At 36.9% G+C, this 21,270-nt stretch overlaps 1 long non-coding RNA gene across 2 annotated transcripts in view; it reads left to right on the forward strand.

The window, feature by feature from the left end:
* Nucleotides 1-21,270, forward strand: part of LOC125934342 (uncharacterized) — a 44,031-nt gene that overhangs the window by 13,886 nt on the left and 8,875 nt on the right. For both annotated transcript variants that reach the window (XR_007461335.1, XR_007461336.1), the window contains one exon: nucleotides 18,685-18,794. This is a non-coding gene — a long non-coding RNA (uncharacterized LOC125934342). The remainder of the gene's footprint in view (nucleotides 1-18,684; nucleotides 18,795-21,270) is intronic.

Here is a 21,270-nt window from a genome sequence, read left to right on the forward strand (position 1 = left end):
ATTTTTTTTAACGTTTATTTATTTTTGAGACAGAGAGAGAGACAGAGTATGAACGGGGGAGGGTCAGAGAGAGAGGGAGACACAGAATCTGAAACAGGTTCCAGGCTCTGAGCTGTCAGCACAGAGCCCGACGCGGGGCTCGAACGCACGGACCGCAAGATCATGACCTGAGCCGAAGTCGGATGCTCAACCAACTGAGCCACTCAGGCGCCCCTCCATTTACCTTTTTTTAAAAAGAAATTGTGCTTTTGTGAAAAGTATTTCTTAAAATTTTCATTCTTTCCGTATACTCTCCATACTGTTGGTAGTGTTTAAATCTCTAAAGGGCTTTCATTTCCAGGTTTTTATTTCCTAGTTGGCAGCCACACTTTTACACCTTTGTGCAGATGGAAACTTGGCAGGAAAGTTGTACATCAGGGTGTGTTTCTGTGGGGGATTTGAAGGCAGGAAAGGAAGATGCTGAAATAAAAAGAAAGTTTTTCATTCAGTGTGATCTCAGCTGGTGTTGTATATTACTCAGTTCATTCATTTACCTTATGAACTTAATGTTTAGATTTGCTGTCATGCTCAGGAGGGGTTACACAATTTGTTGGGCCCGGTTTGAAATGAAAATGTGGGTAGGGCTACCAGATTGAGCAAATAAGAATAGGGGACACCTGGCTACATTTGTGGGTTTTGGGGTCTTTTTTTCAGTGTTATTGAGGTATAATTGACAAATAAAATCTGTATATGTTTAAATTTTTTTAAATGTTTATCATTTTTGAGAGAGAGAGAGAGCAAGAGGGGAGGGGCAGAGAGAGAAGGAGACACAGAATCTGAAGCAGGCTCCAGGATCTGAGCTGTCAGCACAGAATCCAACGTGGAGCTCCAACTCACAGACCGCGAGATCATGATCTGAGCTGAAGTCAGCCACTTAACTCACTGAGCCACCCAAGCGCCCCCCCCCCAAATCTGTATATTTGTAAGATGTACAACCTGATGTTTTGCTATAGGTATACATTGTGAAATGATCACCACAGTCAAGCTAGTTAACATATCCATCAGGCCATATAGTTACCATTTTTTTGTGTGTGGTGAGAACACTTAAGATCTATCCTCTTAGCAAATTTCAAGTACGCAATACAGGGATGTCTGGGTGGTTCAGTCGGTTAAGTTTCTGACTTCAGCTCAAGTCTTGGTCACATGGTTTGATTCATGGGTTCAAGCCCTGCGTGGGGCTCTGTGCTGACAACTCAGAGCCTGGTGCCTGTTTTGGATTGTGTGTCTCCCTCTCGCTCTGCCCCTGCCCTGCTTGCACTCTGTCTCTCTCAAAAACAAACATTAAAATTTAAAAAAAGAATTTAAATTCAAGCACACAATACAGTTCACAATAGTGTGCAAATCAGAATGACCTGGAGGATTTAAAAAAACTCCACACAATGAAATCCTGCATGTATTTGGTTGAGGGTATATGGCAGGGCATTTTATGAAACTTGCCCACGTAGTTTTAAAGTGTGGTCTCTGGCCCAGCAGCATTATAACCACCTAGGAACTTGTAGGAAATGCAGATTCTTGGGCCCCATCCTAGTCCGGTCAGATCGGAAAGGGAGAGGGGTCTTATGGCAATCTGTTTTAACAAGCCTTTCTGGTGAATGTAATATACTTTATAGTTTGGAAATCCTGCTTTATTTTTTTAAATTTTTTAAATGCTTATTTTTGAGAGGCAGAGTGAGACAGAGTGCAAGCCGGAGAGGGGCAAAGAGAGAGGGAGACAGAATCCGAAGTAGGCTCCAGCCTCTGAGCTGTCAGCACAGAACCTGATGTGGGGCTTGGTCCCACAAACCGTGAGATCATGACCTGAGCTGAAGTCAGACGCTCAGCTGTGCCACCCAGGTGTCCCTGGAAATTCTGCTTTAAATGATTGGAAACTTAAAAGCTTTTAATTTTCTTTTTATGTTAGAAGAGAACTCTGATAGAGATTTATGAAGGACTGATTAAAGAATAAACCAGAGGATAAAGCAGTCTGTTAGAAGCTGTTACCATTACAGGTTCCTGGGGTAAGAAAATGGGGCTCAGAACTGGAGCAGTGAATACAGGAATGAAGGCAGGTGACAGATTCGGGAGATGTGCCAGAGATACAATTGGCAGAATATTGTGATGAATGATTGCATTGAAGGTATTGAAAGAGAGCACGGGCTGAAAAAAATATGAAGTTTCTTTTTTGGTTGATTAGATGATGTGATTAAACAAGGTAGAAATGTGTTTGGGAAGTGTAAGCTTGGGGGAAGAGATAAACCTGTTGAATATGAAGTGACCTTAACCATCCAAGAGGTTTCTTGCCTAAAATTTGGCTCCAGAACTTTGAAAGCAAATGGGGATTAGGGGGTAATTGTGAGTTCTCACTATGGTATTTACATTTTTAAAATCACTCATTTAAATGGTTATATATGTACTAAATTTTATATATGTACTAAACATGTCCATTTCATATCAGATTGAACCAAAGATGCTGAACTTTAAACACATCTGTAAACTCTCTTATTTGGATCATTTATATGGAGTTATTTTTAGTAATTAATAAAATCTGTAGAATATGTTAGCAAAATTATAGTAAAACAAAAGTTACTTTTTGTAAACTTACATTATTCCATTCTTGGGTCAAACATACACAAAAGATATTCATTTCAGAGAAAGAACTGAGATAGGAAAAAGAAAAAAATCTTGTTGCAGCTTTTAATTAAAGGAGGTGGTTTGTGTCATGATTAAAACTACAGGTTCTGGGGGCGCCTGGGTGGCTTAGTCGGTTAAGCGTCCGACTTCAGCTCAGGTCACGATCTCGCGGTCCGTGAGTTCGAGCCCCACTTCGGGCTCTAGCCTGATGGCTCGGAGCCTGGAGCCTGCTTCCGATTCTGTGTCTCCCTCTCTCTCTGCCCCTCCCCCGTTCATGCTCTGTCTCTGTCTGTCTCAAAAATAAATAAAACGTTAAAAAAAACCAAAAAACAAAACCCTACAGGTTCTGGAGCTAGACTGAGTTACACCCACTTACAGGAGTAGTGACTTTGGACATAGTACTTACACTCTGTGCTTTCGCTTCCTTGTTTGCAAAGTAGTGACTTTGGACATAGTACTTACACTCTGTGCTTCGCTTCCTTAGTTGGTTGGTATTATCCATTTTACAGGGTTTTATAAGCATTGATGAGTTCATTTCTAAAAGTATTTTGGAAAGTGCCTCGCATTTAGTTAGCCATAATTAAATTTAAGCTCTTCCTAATACTGAAAACAAATTTTCCCTCTTTCTACTTGGTCTTACTTTCTAAATTGCTGCTGTTAACAGTTTCTGAGTCTTCTGTTATTTCTGTCATTTTTATGAACTTCCGGACATTGAAGGGAAGATTACAAACCAGCAGATTTCTAGGAATTGTATTCTGAAACGTTCATGGAGAAAAAGTAGAAAATACCAAAAATGTAGTACAATTTATATATATATATGAAAACTAAACCTTGCCTTTCAGTTTTGACACATTCCAGTTTATTAGCTAAAAGTTGACGGTCAGGAGGAGCTAGGCTCCAAATTCTTTACAACTTTAAATCTATTCCATTAATCTTCATTCTGAGTAGTCAGTAGCAAATCAATAATTTACTCTGAACAGGAATAAGTAAATTACTACTCTTTTGATGCAAAGTATAAAGGTCAAGAATATATCATAACAATTTCTATATCAAAAGTTATGTGAAAGAAAGCTACCAAGCAAAGTGTGATTATAATTAGGTATAATAATGATAATTCCCAGCTGTAACATTTGACCCTTACAACGCAGTGAGAAGAAGGTAGCACCTCTGGAAGCAGAAAATCATCTTATTCTTCTATCTGAGTTTTGTAAATTAAAACTGTTCATCACCATTCTTGAATTATAATGGCATGACTTTCACTTTAAATCTTCCCTTAGTTTAGAAATCATTATGCAGATGTAAAGGCCAGGGAGAAATGCTCCATCTTTAACATTTTGCTTATCCTCTTCAAAAATGGTTTTACAATCCACGTTTTCCAACCCATTTCAGTTGAGGTGGGGAGCTGGCAGAAGAAGAATAGATGTAGTCCTGGGTATTTGTATGTCCAGGCCCTATCAGACCCATAGGACTCTTGTAACTTGGGGATATGCCCAGCCAGGTTCTAAATATAGCTTTCATGATCCTGTGCTACTTGGAATTCTTGTGTTCTGGGAATGGCCCATGGTTGGACTCAGTAAAAGGTATGGAAAATATGCCACGTTATGGTTTAAGTGCCTAAACTCAAACTTCACTTACCGCAGTCACCTTTACTTCCAGAAGAAGACTATTGTGCAACTCTCACCAAGGAAATCCAAATTAACGATACTCATGGGGGGCAAGTAGAGGTGTGGATTCTTTGGCAAAACAGATAGGGCTTTACAAAAAAACTAATGTTCGATATTCTCAGGAAATATTGGTTATTTCCAGTATTGATCAATTGCCTCCCATCTAAGGAATTGAAGTTCTCTATGTTAGGATTTAGCATGTATAGTGAGTACATTTTTGGGATTTATTAAGTGATGCATATATTATAGATATTTCAAAGTTGTTAGTATCAGTGTTGATGGATTTGGCAAAATAGATTCTTTAATTTTTTTTCAATTTGGTTTATTCATTTAATATTGCAAAATGGTGGCATCCTGGGGCGCCTGGGTGGCTCAGTCGGTTGAGCGGCCGACTTTGGCCCAGGTCATGATCTCGCGGTCCGTGAGTTCGAGCCCCGCGTCGGGCTCTGTGCTGACAGCTCAGAGCCTGGAGCCTGTTTCAGATTCTGTGTCTCCCTCTCTCTGATGCTCCCCCGTTCATGCTTTGTCTCTCTCTGTCTCAAAAATAAATAAACGCTAAAAAAAAAAAAAAAAAAAATGGTGGCATCCTAACTCTATCATTCTATCTTCACTTTACTTTTTGATTTAAGAGCTAAAATTGTATCATGTCGTTGAAAACTTCTTGTTATTCCTCGCTGTTAAAGTAGTTGAGGGAAGTCTTGTCCTATTTCAATTAATTTGTATTTCCACAGCTCTAACTGACTTCAGTATCAATCACTGGACCCTAGTAACATAAATTGTATATTTGATGTCTTGGAGGAGAAATGGACAGATATGAAGTAATTTTCTATTATAACTTAATCACATAATTCAGCTTGCTTCAAATTGTTTGTTAACAATGTGTGACAATTTATGTATTAAAGATAAAAATTTATAATAAGTAACTGCCCACATACTTTACTTGAAGGGTAATTACCCTTCATAAAATCCATAATTCACCAGCTTTGATGAAGGTGGCAGTGAGTTATGATGGTCTTTACCTTGTCAGAAAGACTTTAATAACTTCATCATGCCACTGGTATCTTAAAATTATGGATTGTATGCAAGGCATAATAACTCTATTTCTTTTTGATAGAAACTACATTTCTCTTCTCAAGTGGTCAGTAATTCACAGTTAGGAATTCAAATTGGCTTTGTATCTCTAGAGTATATTTCCACTCACTATAGTGATGAAATGCCTTTAGTATACTTACATAGTTTTAAAAACTACTCACATATTAATGTGAGTATAATCCTCACATATTAATTTTTTTATATAGTGGAATCCTTTTGTAGTACCACTGAATAACAGATAGTAATATTTGTATTCTGGGCCAGGTATATTAGATCTGGCTTTTATGGTGGTATGAAATTAAATATTGTGTTGAGAGAGAGGGTCATGATTTGATCTGAAACATACTACCTTGTTCTTACTCTATTTGGTTGAAGTTCTTCCTATTAAGTAACTATTAGTTTAACAGCAGAATTGTGAGCATTGTGGTGGGCATTTTCAAAATATGTATGTGTTACTTGGAAGTGGGAGGTAAGAATATGTTAATAGGTGGAGGGGAACATATCAGCTACAAAAACAGAGTGGCTTGGTGGTTTAAGTGCCGTGATGATTCACACTGAAAAGCAGAGAATACAAAGTGTGGGGAAACAGGAAGAGTATTTATGGATGACAGTACCAAAGAGCGATGCACTTTGCTAGGGAAAAGTTGGCTAATGTTGTTATTAGCAGGAGGTTTACCATTAAGTCTTAAGTATGAAAAATTCTTTTATTTTTAACTTGGGTTTTTAAGGCATACCCTGAAAGAGAATAAAATAGCTATTTTGCTGTTAAAAATTCAGTCTAGAGACTGAATTTGATACTGATTTTTAAAATATCAAAAGATATGTTTATTGAAACTTGGAATTCTTAAAAGCAGAACTTACCTAGCAGTTCTCTTTTGTGTTTATTCCCAAAAGATTTGAAATCAGGAACTTGAACAGATATTTGTACATCAGCGTGCATAACAGCATTATTCATAATACTCGCAAGGTGGACATAACCCAAATGCCCATCAATGGATGAATGGATAAAGTGGGATATACATGCAGTGCATATTAGTGTTAAAAAAGAAATGAAAATCTGACACCTGCTACAACATGGATTAACCTTGAAGACAGTGTGCTAACTGAAATAAGCCAGACATAAAAGGAAAAATACCGTATGATTCCACTTGCATGAGGAACTTAGAGTGTTCAGATTCATAGAAATAGAAAATAGAATGGTAGCTGCCAAGGGCTGGGTGGGAGGTGGGCAGAGAATGGGGAGTAATTGTTGAATGGACACAGAATTTTGGTTTGGAAAAGATGCTAAAGTTTTGGAGATGGACCGTGGTGATGGTTGCACAATAATTTGAATGGGACTTAATGTGAAGTCTAAAAATGGTGAAAAGGTAAATTTTATGCTATGTATATTCTACTTTAATAACAAAAACAAAACTTACTACAATGGTATCATAAAGTAATAAAATGGTTCCAGTTAGAGAACAAACTAATAAGACATTTAGAAGGGTTAGCTAATTATTCATATTCATAAATATTCAGTAGTCATCGTTAGACTGAATTGGAGGAAATAAATTCCTTGTCTTGTATATGATCTAGGGAGTGATTTGCCTAAATAATTAAAAATATTTTCTTTCAGTACTTGACATAATTCATAGAACATGGAAGATGCTCAGTAAATATTTGTTGATTGCTCTTTGTTTATTCAGGAAATTATAGTCATATCTTCATGTGCAAAATAATCAGCTTAACTGTAACTCGTTAAGCCTACTTATAAGCTCAGTGAACAGATAGAAAATATAACCTTTAAAGTATAGACAATAAAACTGCAGTATACAATATATTAGATTATGGGAACTGGTATTTCTTAGTTATTATAAAATAGGCCAAGACTTTTTGTCGTTGGTATTTAAAACAGTATTAGTATTATCTTGAGAAATGGACAGTTCGTCGCCTGAAAGATTGGCTGTAGGGTCGATAGTGCTATTATCTTCATTTTATAGATGGACAGAGATCACTGTGGGTCTCGTGGCCATCTCGGTGCTTCTTTTACCATGACCACAGCTTCATGTAAGCCTGTGGTTCATATGAGGGTGATTTGACTATTTTCCTGGGAAGAAATCTAAGTGGCGATGCAGAAAACCTATCTAAATAGTATGGTATTAGGTTATGTAACACTGCTTCATATGGCTGGTTTTGCCAGGTTGAGAGTGATGCCACTGTGTATTTTTTGTTGGCAAAGAGTTGATTTTAGTCTTTTATAGGAACATTATTTTCATTATTCTGAGCAGTATGATTCTAGTTATCAGAAACTATCTCCTACATAGGAACTTACAGTTTTGTTTTTCTGAGTAATTATGTTGTCTCCCCCTTCTCCCACCCCGGCCCATCACTTCTTGAATTATATTCATTCATTAGGCAACATTGGCAAATGCAAATGCAAAAAACAAAAACAAAAACAAAAACCACAAAGGTAATGCTATTTTTTAAATTACTCATATTTTACCACTCAAAGATAAGCACTGATATCATTTGTTTGCATGCCTGCAGTTTTCCTGTTCTGCCCCACATGTATGCACACACAGGAACAGAGATACAAAACTGGAAGACATAAAATTAGGATTGTAATGGTTACTGTCTTTTATAACCTGCAATTTTTTTTCACTGAGTGTTAAATAGTAAACATTTTCTCGTGTCACTAAATATTCTTTTACAGCTGCTTTCTAAGTAGCTGCATTGCCCTTTATTTTATGCCTATACCAATTCTCTATTACTGGGATTTTAGAATATTATTCTGTTTTTGTTATTATAAATGGCAGTATGCTGGAAATACTTAGATTAATCTTTTGCCTATTTCTATTTATTTTCTGTAAAAAAAATTGTTTTTAAGTTTATTTATTTATTTTGTGAAAGCGAACACAGGCAGGGGAGGGGCAGAGAGAGGGGAGACAGAATCCCAAGCAGGCTCTCATGACCTGAGCTGAGATCAAGAGTTGGATGCTTAACCGACTGCACCACCCAGGCACCCCTCTATTTTTTTTCTTAAAATAAATTCCTAGAAGTAGAGTTAAGTAAAGGAATATGAACATTTTAAAAGGTGTTTGATCCATATATGCCAAATTGTCCTTCAGAAAGATTCTTCTGGTTTATACTTCTGTGACGTTCTATATGAGAGCAACAACTGCCCATTCTGGAATTAGTTTGTGTGTGTGTGTGTGTGTGTGTGTGTGTGTGTGTGTGTGTGTGTTTTAACTGCCAATTAGAGAAATGAAGAATTATGATCGTTTATTTTAATTTTCAACGGTGACTTGAGCATTTTTATATGATTGTTGAGCATTTATTTTTCTCCATGTCGGGGTTAATCCTATGTGTTCCTCTTTTCTATTTGTAAGACTTATTTATATGCACATGTAATGCCCCCTATTTCTAATCCGAGAGACCACCAAGGAGCAGATACCACTGCAAACGCATGAGGGTTTATTTGCAAGCTCGAGCTTGCACCCAAGCATACCCGACACAGCGGAGCAGCGACTTGGACCCCTAGGTTAAGAGGTGTAGCAGTTTTATAGGGGCCAGTGGCCAATGAGATTGTAACACACACAGAAACTTGCATAGTCATGTCAGTCCACACACAGGTGGCCAATTGAATTACAATTTACCCTATAGTAACTGTTTGAACTAGCCTATCACTCTGGTCAGAATTGGCACCCAAGTTTGGCGGGCAAAAGGCGGGGTTTAAGAATTGGCGGTTAGGGGTTCCGCATTCCTATATGAGCCGGTTTCTAGTAAGGGTGTGCTCAGCGGCTTGACTAGGGTGGGGGAGTGTCTTAAGCAATAAGTAGGTCATGTGGGGGGTATAATGAGATGGTGGGTGTAGCACAAAATGGAGTTAGTCTTGCTTTGCTTGTCCAGGGGTAGGGGATTTTTGTTAAATTCCTTGGGTCCCACACACATTAAAGATATTACCCGTTTTATGTTATTATTATTTTTTTTTTTTTGCAAATACTTTTTCTCCAGTGGATTTTTCTATTTTCAACATTTTGCCAAGTGTTACCAAGGTAAAAAAAAAATAAATTAAAATAAATAAAAAAAAAAACCAAAAAAATTCTTTTAGATAGATTACTTAAGTTTATTTCAGTTTTGTTTCTGAAGGCAAGATAGTTTCCTTTCTTCAACCCCAGATGAGAAACATTTACCCTGTCAATTAGCCCTAAAGCATTCAGTCTTATAACAATAACTAGGTAACTTTAGATCCTTTGTTTCTAAAGGGATTTGTCTCTGATAAGGGGTTTTATCTAGGTGTTAGTAGTTTATTGAAGGAAAGTGTAGGTAGAGCGAACATTTCCATTTGGATATGTTCCATTACACCAAGTATTGCTGAAACACAACAGCAGTTGGCATTTTTGCTGGGTAATATGCAAACGTGGAGAGAAGGTGTACCCATGCTAATAAGGAAGATAATAATTTCATTACTGTGTAGAATTGTGTTTCTTACAGCAGAGTGTTTAAGTAACTAACACTTTTTCCAAGAAGGAGATTAGAGCCATTTATTGTTTGCAGGTTATAATTTATATTTAAACATGGTACATATGCAATTTAGGAAATTCACTTCAGATATGTGAAAGTAACACTGATGTGTATACATATATGTGGGTTTGTATATATATCAGAGGGGATGGGGTGATGAAAGTAATGCCAAAATCATAATGTTGAGAAATATATTAAAGGTAAATTAAATCTTTATGGTCATAAATTGCTCTCCAATCCAATAGTGATAAAGTGCATGTGAAAAGACTTTAAGGTTACTTTCAAAACAAACAGTTACCAGGTTCCAGGAAATGAATGTATTTGCATAAAAAGCACTTGGCAATTACAGAAGGCCTGTTCTTTATCTGTTTACCAAGCAATTGACTGTTAAGGTCTCTTAGGTTGTGTTAGGGGCCCTTGATGTGCACTCTCTTCAGCTTTCAAAAACATGATACAGGAGCACCTATTTGCCACTAACTGGCGTTATGAAGAGTTGGAATGGGGGCAGTGTACTAACATAATCTGATAGCAAATTGAGTTTTTGTAATTTGAAATCCCTTCTAAATATATTAGAGGTACTTGCTGTTTAAAGGAGCCCTATAAATTGTAATTTTGTCAAGTGAAGAATTTGCAATTCAAATTACCATTGGTTTAAACTTCTTGCAAATCAGAATACAGCTTGACAGTCTTTGAGGCTTATGGTAGTTTCAGTTTGACTATGAACAAGAAATGTGCTGTCTGTAGCCATCTTAGAGAAAAAAAGTAACAAAGTCTCAGGTAGCAAGTAAGTTAATAGTGCTGCGAAGTAGACTCTGATGTTAATCAAGTATATAGAAATTTTTTTTCTCTCTAAAACATCTGCCCTTTGTCATCATGGTTGGTTAGGAGTCTTGGTCGTCATAGGAACGGAATACATTCTTTTCGTTCTATACCAAAATGTCTTAAACCTACTTTTTCCTTTACAAATTGTGTAAGATAACTTGTATGAATTTGTGAATTTTTGTAGAACACCTGATTCTTTGCTTTTAAAATTCTTAGAAGAAACACCTAGATATATATTTGACTATCCATATACATTGAGTTATGTCTGAAGTACCTAGGCTTTTTCATTTCTAATGTTTAAATTAAAAGCTTTTGTACATGGGAATTTGTCAAAATTTGAAACTATTACAGAATGTTTAGAACAGTTACTGGTTCAGTGCGGTATTTGAAGCGTATTATATGTATAGTATATTTAAGTAAACTAAGTGCTGTAAGTACTGGTTTTATTTTAAAGCTCAAAAATCACAGATATAGTAATGTCTTATTTAAAAACTGAACTAGTAAAAGATTTTGAAGCATTTTGAAAATATTAAATGTGTTAAGTAATTATAGCAACACTGTAAAAAATGTTTATTTATTTTGAGAGAGAAAGAGAGAAGGAGAGAGAGAATCCTAAGCAAGCCCTCACTGTTAGCACAGAGCCCTATGTGGGCCTCCAACCCACATACCACGACATTATTACCTGAGCCAAAATCAAGAGTTGGAGGCTTCAGTGACTGAGCCACAGGCACCCCAGAATAGATTATTTTTACATTAAGAATTTAAAGCTTAAATTTTTTTACACTTAAATTCAACAATATGTGAAACATATTGAATATATTGTGTTATATTTACCTGAGAGTTTCTGGTTTAATAAATGAAAGGCACATTGCTCTCTTTTTAAAAATTTGTTAAACAGGCACGCCTGGGTGGGTCATTTGGTTGAGCATTCGACTTTAGCTCAGATCATGATTTCATGGGTACAAGAGTTCAAGCCCCGCATTGGGCTCTGTGCTGTCAGCCTGCTTCGGATTCTGTGTCTCCCTCTCTTTCTGCCCCTTTCCCGCTCACACTCTATCTCTCTCAAAAAAATAAGTAAACATTAAAAACATTTAAAAAAATTTGTTGGGGCACCTGGGTGGCTCAGTTGGTTAAGCCTCCGACTTTGGCTCAGGTCATGATCTCACCGTTCATGGGTTCAAGCCCCGCATCAGGTTCTGTGCTGACAGCTCAGAGCCTGGAGCCTGCTTTGGATTCTGTGTCTCCTTCTCTATCTCCCCCTCCCCCACTCGCGTGTGTGCTCCTTCCCTATCTCTCAAAAATAAACATTAAAAGATTTTTTTTAATTTTGTTAAGTATATGCATTCATTCACAGATCTCTTTATTGAGGAATTTTAAATAAAATTTATTACTTATCTAATACTTTTGAGTTCATAATGTACTTAAAATGGTTTATTTATCCTTGGCCAGTTACTTCTTGAGACTCATACTTTCTATTTTATAGGGCTAATTTAAATGATCATTTAAACATGTTTTGTTACCGGTTATCTTCTATTTCTGGTATATTGAGGGTCATACAGGACTGGCTGTGATCACCAGGTCTCACAAAGATGGGAATAGAGGCAGAACATTCATCTTAATAAAGTCCAAGAATGACCCAGCCTGGAGCAGAGGTGTGATTTGGCAGGTGGAAATGAATATTTTCCTGGAATGAATTGGCAGAAGTAGGTTCTTACTGATTTAGATACATTTTCAACCAACTAAAGGTAGGAATTATTAAATCTAGGATTGAACAAAGCATTTCAAGCATTTTATTAGAAGTGATTAGATGAGGGAGATTTTTCTGTCCTTAAAATTAGACAGAAGATATTAGTATGATTATAATAGCAGATTCTTCTTAATCTGTAGTATTTCTAATGTAGACTTTTACTAAAAATTTAACTTTTGTAGAAAACTGAAGCCATTTGATTAAATGTGAAATTTAGTGAAATTTACAAGTATTTAGTTATGCTGTTCCCCACGAAAAAATTGTTGTGTGTATGAATTAAAGATTATCAGCTTTAAAAATGTATATCAATTGGACATGTAAAATGTAACTATGTAAATTCTGATGTTGATGTTTTGCTTGATAACCACGCACTTCAAAATCTGACACCATGTTTCATGAGAGTGATGATTTTATTTCCACTGTTACTTACTTAGGTTATGTGACTTTTCGCAAAATTAAATATATGTTAGCTGGTTCCTCTAAGCAGCGACAAATAAAAGAATAGAAAAATGGTTGGAAAGGAAGATGGGTTATGTTGCCTTCATAATTATTCTCTTTGCTTACTGCTGTATCTTTCTCAGCACACCCTTAGGTAAAACTCTGTACTTATTATTGAGATCTTTGTGGCCACCAAGTGAGACAAGAAGAAAAGTTTAAGACTGCTGCTTGACCCCTAATACTAGAGATGCTCAGTTGTTTGAGTGCCACTAAGTTTAAAAGTGCTTATCAGAGCAACTCTTTACAACCTTAATTTGTGTGTAGATTGCTGTTTGTGTTGGGACTATCTGCTTTGTATCAGGCTTGCTAGCTAATTTCCTTGTTTATTAGCTAAGTGATTTTCTTAATGGCTACCCTTTTGACAAAGGAAGAAATCTTAGCTACTCTGACAGGGAAAACAAATTTAAAGACTCACGGTGAAATGAATGAGGAACATCTGAATTCATGCTGCTGCTGTATTGTTGGTGTGGGAGAAAATCTGGTGACTGACCTTGAATCTTGACTGAAGTCACAAAAATATGCATAATTTGGCCTTTATCCATAAAACAAATAGCAACAGTCTCCAGTCAAGGCAGGGATTCAGTTTCCTTTGTTTGGGGTGTGGAAAAAGGAATCTTTTCCAACCTTATTATCTGAGATTTAGTGAATTTTTTACTGAAATATTTTAGAATCTTCATTTTGACAGATGCATTTTGTATGATTCCATGTTTTATTAACAACGAGGTATTTTGTTTAATTTGTGTTTGAAGATTTACAGGCTTCCAATGTTGTGTTTTAAGGGGAAATGTTTTTGTTGTTGTTTTATTTGTTGAATAATCAAAGAAAATTCAAATACCCAGTTGCACCAACAAAACCTCTCATGATCCGATGATAGGTTTTGGATTAGGGCCCTGGAAAGATCACTGGGCACTTATATTGGAGAGCCAGTTTAAGATTTCTTACAAACAAATTTAGCATGGCTCAAGTCAGTGAGGGTAACACCAGGGAAGCTGAGACCTCTCTAGAGCTAACAGCCTGGGAACTCCACTGACCCTTTTTGAAGTCAGTCTCCAAGAGTTGCCCTTGATCCATCTTAGAAACCAGGTTTATTTATTTATTTTATTTTTAACATTTATTCAGTTTTGAGAGACAGAGAGAAACAGAGCATGAGTGGGGGAGGGGCAGAGAGAAACACACACACACAGAATCCGAAGCAGGCTCCCGGCTCTGAGCTGTCAGCACAGAGACCGATGTGGGGCCTGAACCCACAAACCATGAGATCATGACCTGAGCCGAAGTTGGATGCTTAACCAACTGAGCCAGACAGGCGCTCCTATCTTAGGAACCAGGTTTATAGGTGAATAACATAGGGCTCTTAGAAACCCATTTCTGCCTCTACAGTTTGCGAATCTGACATGATACCAAAATGTGTATTTATCCATTGGAGGTAATCTCAGGGCTTGAGCAGTGAGATTGGGTATTTGCAGTCCACAAAACAGAAATCCATCTTTTAAGTAAGACAAGAAAACGTGATCTTCCTAGTGTTTAAGTAGAAGTCATCTTTGCCTTTGCAAACCAGATTACAATTCTCTTACCTCTTTATTTTGTTTATTAAGCACACCACCATCAGTAAGATTAGAGAAGATAGTAAACAGAAATAAATAGAAACAGAAAATAGAGAAAAAGAAAAAGCCTTTGTTTCTCTTCCATCCTTTCTTTTGGCTGTCCTTGACTTAGGCCTCTTTTGTTTTCTTTCCTGTGGTTGCCCATCACATCAGGACTTCACATTTTATAAACTGTAAGTTTCCCTCCTTGAAATGTAGCCATCTGTTGTCTGTATCACTGTGAGCAAATTCCTCAACCTCTTTGTGCCTTAATTTCCTTATTTGTGAAATACTGATAGGATAATACCTATATCATCAAGTTGTTGTGGGGATTAAATGCATTAAGATTATGTCATGTACTGAGCTTAGTACCTGGCTATACAAAGTGCCACATGACCAGTCATCTAATAATTGCAAATAGAACCTATTAATATATTAATGATATTGAGCTATATACTTCATTGCCAAGTTTCAAAATGTTAAACAAGACAGGGTTGTGAATTCTTTATGTGCAATGGCACAGAGGCTGGTGTTTTGCTTCCTTTTTCTGAATGACTTGTAGAATGTCTTATTGATAAAAAAGGACTGTTGGGTCAGTCCCCAGAAGACTACTGAAGGGTGAGAGAGAATGTCCTAAGAATCCCAGGAATCAAATTAAGTCTGTCACTTTATTGGAAAAAGAGACAGTGGTAGCCATTGTGTTGAGCTGCTTGGTTATTATATGTTTTCATTTATGTATTCATTTCTCTCATAGTAGACGTGGTACTTTCTTTATCTAATGTGAATACTCCAAATTATATGACCCTTATTAAATCTTATTTTGAAATTAACTTCTGGCATGGTGAGTGTATTTCCTTTCAAGGCATCACATGTTAAAACATTTAGAATATAACTTCACCCATTTTACATTGAGAATATTGTATGCAAAATAATTTTGAAGGGCATTTTATTTCCTAGTATGTGTTTCCAGCAGGTGGCTAATGGCTTTTGACCTGCTGTAGCAGCATACAGAACTGAATGTCAGACAGAGTATTTTTTAAAAGCTGCATTTTCATCTTGCATAATGTGCACAGTGATTTTTTTTTGAGATTGTCTTGCATATTTTTCCAAGTAGTTATTGATAGAGGTGTGTCAATTTGATAGGAAATAGAAAATGTAATGTTACAGCATTTAATTTTTAACAATATTTAAACTTGTTCAGATTAGTAAATATAAGTATCTTAATAAATAATATCAGATCTAATATGTTTGCATGTTAAAAACCATTTAAAATTCATGGTATCAGCCTTACATCTTTCCCATATCTTTGAACCATTGTTAAGAAAAATCCCACATTTTAATCCATTCACTTCTCTTTTTAGTGATTTCCATTTTCTCTTGAAATTTATACAGGATATTCCATGGCCTATTTCACACAGCCTTTGAGAATTATACATACTAAATAATAATTCTCAATTTTTGTGTGAAAACAGACCATGATATATAATCTATAAATGATAGAGATTGCTCAGGGTTCCAGGATTAGCAATTATAGATCATTGTCAATGTTAGTTTGAAGTTAATGTTGGCACAAATTTTCATACAACCATAGTCTTTACAAGGATTTCCCACATGGCTTGTACATGTGAGTAACACTCCTGATTTCAACTTTGTTGGATTTTTGAGATGAAGTTGCATATGTAGCTTGATTAATGCCCAGAGTACCTTGTGGGGTGGTGAATCAGAAAATGCCAATGTAAATAGTTCTGTTTCCTGTACTGAGCATATTAGAGCTGGCATTTTGCCCCTGAACTGTATGATGAAGGAGGAATATTGTTTGTGTGTTAATGCATTTAAGGCTTAATTTCTGAGGCTGAGTTCTAATCTTGTTTATTCCCTCAGGTAATTACTGGTTTTCAAAATGCAAAAGAAGTATATCATTGGATTTTTTCAAATGGTTAAACTTGTAGATGTCCTTTTTTTTAAATTTAGACACTAAAAATTCTCACACATCAAAGTAGCTTGTGATTCTCATTTGTGGCTAGAGAGTTAATCATCTTTCAGTAGTGCTTTGAAGTTGGCTTTTCTTCTTCTTCTTTTTTTTTTTTTTTCTTAACCCAGCATGCATTCATGAATAAAACTAACCACTCTGTTAGGTATCGTGCATTATTGCTTTTGCCTATGGCTCTTGCTAATAAAAATTCAAACTCTGGGTAGTTCGCTGGAATTAGATCAATGTAGTATGTGGCATACTTTTTTCCTGTTATGAAGCCCTCTCACAGAAAATAAGTGCAAACGAAAGCATGGTGGAGGGAAGAAAGGACAAGGCAATTCAAGATTAAATATATTTAGCTTTTCTGCCTATGGTGTGGTTAGTCTGTAACCTACACAAGAGTTTTTATTTCTCAGTGCCCTAGAATCCTTGAAATTAAAATTACTATTCCTTAGGACATTAAATTCCTAAAAATTTCTTTTCTTTAGTCAAAGTATATGAATCTGCTTTTGTGTGTCAGGATGGGGTAACAATAACAATAGCAGTAACTTCATTGATACAGGGTATCTGTGGGCTTGCCAATGCAGCTAGATGGGAAGCCATCAGCTGAAGAATAGGTAGGTGATGGCTAAAATAACTTGGAACTCTGACAGTTGCTAAAATTAAGTCATTTTGCTTACAAAATTACCTAATAATCAAATAGGATTTGATATTTTAACAACTAGGATGTTTTCCACTAACATCAGCACAGAAAAAGAATTGTGCCAAGATGCTTCCTTAAGAAAGCAACATGTTAATTTAGAAACCAGCGAACATGCCAGAATTAGATGATTGAACAAGACATTCCATCCTAGAGCCAGATGTGCTAAGCTCAGCTGGAAAGACCCTTAAAGTGCAGTTAGGGGAATACATATAAGGACTTATTTAGCAAATTTACATGAATATATTACAGTGGGTAGGAGCATGGTCTCAGGAGTTAGAGATGCCCAGATTTGGTTCTTAGTTTTAATTATTTGAAGGCTGGTCACTTTGGGCAAATAAATTATTCCCTCTCAGTCTCAGGTTTCTTAATTACGTAATAGGAATAGTAATGGTATCTAATTTATATTATTATAAGAAAAAAGTACCAAAAATTTAAATGAAATTTATAGTGAACAAACACTGCTAATTCTAGAGCCTTGCTCTAGAATTCTAGAGCCTTGGAAATATGCTACCATTTATATATCTTGCATATATTGGAACACGTTGTTACCCAGGCTCATACTTGGCCTTAGAATCCTGCTCAACACAGAATGCCCGGAATTTTGTAGAAGTTGGCAGTCAACGTGAAACATTCGTTCTCCCTAAACTAATCCACTTCTACCAGTCTTCTCTCTTCCTTCTGTTTTGCTGACAGTATCCCTAATGCAGGTGTCAATTCAGTTACTTAAAAAGTGGGAATAGAGAGATTATTCATAATCATAATGTTCAGACATTGTGCTGGGTGTTAAGTAGATGTTTCCCAAATTTACATTTCCAGTTCTTTTTTTTTTTTTTTTTAAATTTTTTTTTTCAACGTTTTTTATTTATTTTTGGGACAGAGAGAGACAGAGCATGAACGGGGGAGGGGCAGAGAGAGAGGGAGACACAGAATCGGAAACAGGCTCCAGGCTCCGAGCCATCAGCCCAGAGCCTGACGTGGGGCTCGAACTCACAGACCGCGAGATCGTGACCTGGCTGAAGTCGGACGCTTAACCGACTGCGCCACCCAGGCGCCCCTACATTTCCAGTTCTATCCTCTACCCCAAGCACCATTCATGAGTTCATTACTTGGCTTCTTCACTTACTAGTCTAATAGGTATCTACATTTACTGCTCATTGCTCTCTGTCCTCCAGCCACATTGGGCTTCTTTATGTTCTTCACACATTATGAGCTTGTTTCTGTTTTAAAACTTTTATTCTTCCTGATCAGTTATTTTACACATCTTGCTCCTTCTCCTTATTCAAGTATCATTTCTTCTGAGGTTCAGGTTTCTCTGACAAGTGTATCTAAGTCATCTTCCCATTCAGTCAGTTTCTTATCTTCTCATCCTATAAGTTTCTTCACAGCCCTTTTCCATACATATAAAATTATGTTATTTATATAATTTTTTATTGTTTTTTCTCCCATCCCAGAATGCAAGCTTCCTGAGAGGAGTGACCTTGTGTGGTGTGTTCAGCACTGTGTATTCTCAGTACCTAAAAATGTGACTGTTTCCTAGAAGTGCTCTCAACTACATTCAGAGGTAGGATTATTCTTTCCTTAATTTTATAGGTAACAAAAGTGATGCCAGGGAGGTTGAAAGCTTGTCCAAGATCACAGGAATGGAGGTGACAGAGCTGAGATTTAGACCCAGTGCTGCGCCCTAGGAACCTGTGCAACAATGCCTCCCTTTTCACAACTGAAGGTCAGGGACATTAATGGGCGGGAGGGGGCTCTGTTGAGTTCTTGGAACTTCTCTGAGTCTCTGGGCCACAGTTATTGTTCCTATAGCATTGTCAGACAAGCCCTGGTCCTGATCACTACACTCTAGTATTCTTGGCTTATCTTCTCTTCCCTTTGCCTTCCCGACTCAGTGCCCAAGACATGCATGATTAATATTTTACAAGAATGCATTCAGTCCCTTGGGAAAGACAATGAAACAGTGGACTTTAAAGAAGCTCTTGAAGGGCTAGAATTCATAGTTTTGAACCCAGATGTAATTTTCCACCTGGTGTGGTTCTTCCTCTTTCGTAATGCTATATCCTGAGCATCTATTACTTGACAGTGGCATTTATTAGGGCTGTAGCTTTTTGTGTGTGAATTTGCTGTAATCACACAGATAATGGTTTGCTTGTAGTTGGCCCCTATTGACTAGACTAGAATAGTTCGGCTTCTGCCCTTTTCTGCTCCATCCTCTAACCCCCATGCAAAATGTGATGCTGAAGCTGGACCACTTATATCGTTTTATTCTGACACACTGTAGAATACAATAGGCAATCTTGTAATGTATATATATCATTTAAATGTAGAAATATGTTGTAGCTTTTGGGGGAAAATGAACAGAAAAAGAAAACCAGGGCAGTTGATTAAAAAGGGATAATCCACTGCATAATGAGTCACACCCAGCAAATTATAGAGGAAGAAGTTACTGGTGCTTTTTACTCTAGGACATTTGCTGTGTGTTGCTGCATTTGACCTTTTAGAAGCTATTGACATCATTTGGGAGCTGCCTGTAAACCTGCCTTAATCAGTTAAACGGAAGGAATCTTAGCATTGTGGAACTGACCGGTTGATGAATTTCAATCCAAACACGCAGTCCTGCCTGGATGCCCTCTGTGAGACCCTTGCACAAAAGGATTTCATTCAGAAGCATTATAACCCACATCCTGCTGTCAGACCCTTTCAGCTCCGTTGGTCTCCTTAGACTGCAGGCAGCTTCTTTAACCCTGCTTATGCTCCCTTTTATTTCACGAAAACAATATCTATGCTGTGATTCATACAAATGCTCTACATTTCCTTCAGAGTTCTTTATTTGTATCCTAGGGAAGATGTATTTTAAAGTTCCACTAATTGAGAGACTAAAATGGGAATTTATTTTAAACTGGCTTCTTTAGAAAAAGTGTATTAGAACTTAATCCAGAGCTTCCTCTGGGAATCATAATCAAAATTAGAATCACGAAATGTTGAAATAACTTTTTGGTATTAGACTAAGCCATCATCTGTAATTCCTTTGACTTTTAGATTCAAAACATTGAAGGCTTTATAATCTGTGTTTAGCTTTGGGAAAACATTAATTGACTCTTGAGTGAGTTCAGAGGTAGTATAAAGATCTAGTTCTGGATCTTTAAATGAAAGCAAAATTAAAATTCTTTAAGGATAAAACTTTGAATAATTTCAGTCTGTTACATAAAGTGAGAAAAAAATCCACACATTGGGTACTCTGCTGGGCTTGGTTACAAAAGAGGGCAGATATCTGTGGGGAGGAAATGAAAAAAACTGCATTCTATAGAATGCTTCCACACATGGAATATTAGCTGGAAAAGACCAACATCCCCATTTTAAACACCAAAAGACTGAGCCCCCACCCACCCCCACCCCCACTCCCGCCCCCACCCCTGCCGGCTACTTGATTAGTCAAGTTCTTAAGGGCCCTTACTTGGTCAGTTTCTACTTCCTCATCACCTAATTACAACACTTTTCTGGAATACAAAGGAAGCTTTTCAGAGATGGTTGTATAATCTGCTTCTCTGGTTTTGTTCATTTTCGTTAATTTTAATAACTACTACTTAGTGAGTGTTTGTGTTGTGCTGGTACTTTGTGCCTTATCTTTGTCTTCATAACTACAATACGAGGTAGCACTCTTCTTCCCTATTTGAAAATGAGGAACTGATGTTTAGCAAAGTCAGGGGCTTGCCCAGCGTATCAGTTACTCTGAGAAGGTAGGATGAAACAGAGGAAGCAGCCTTCCTATGATGGTAGCTAGATATAGGGAAGATAAATTGTAACAAAAGATGTTTCTCCCAAGCCTTGTAAGTTGACTTGAGAATATTATGGTGAATGCATGACTATGCCATGGATCATTGGTAAGATAGAAAAATTAAGGCCATTTTGGCCTGAATTCTTCAGAAACAGCAGATCCACTGTGTAGGAATATGAGGGCACCTCCTTTCTGGCTGCCATTAGAAGTAGTGGATGTCCAGGTGGGGAACATGTTGGGAAATCAGGGAATCGAGAAGCTG

Source organism: Panthera uncia, assembly GCF_023721935.1.
Source record: "Panthera uncia isolate 11264 chromosome A1 unlocalized genomic scaffold, Puncia_PCG_1.0 HiC_scaffold_17, whole genome shotgun sequence".
Lineage (NCBI taxonomy): Eukaryota > Metazoa > Chordata > Mammalia > Carnivora > Felidae > Panthera > Panthera uncia.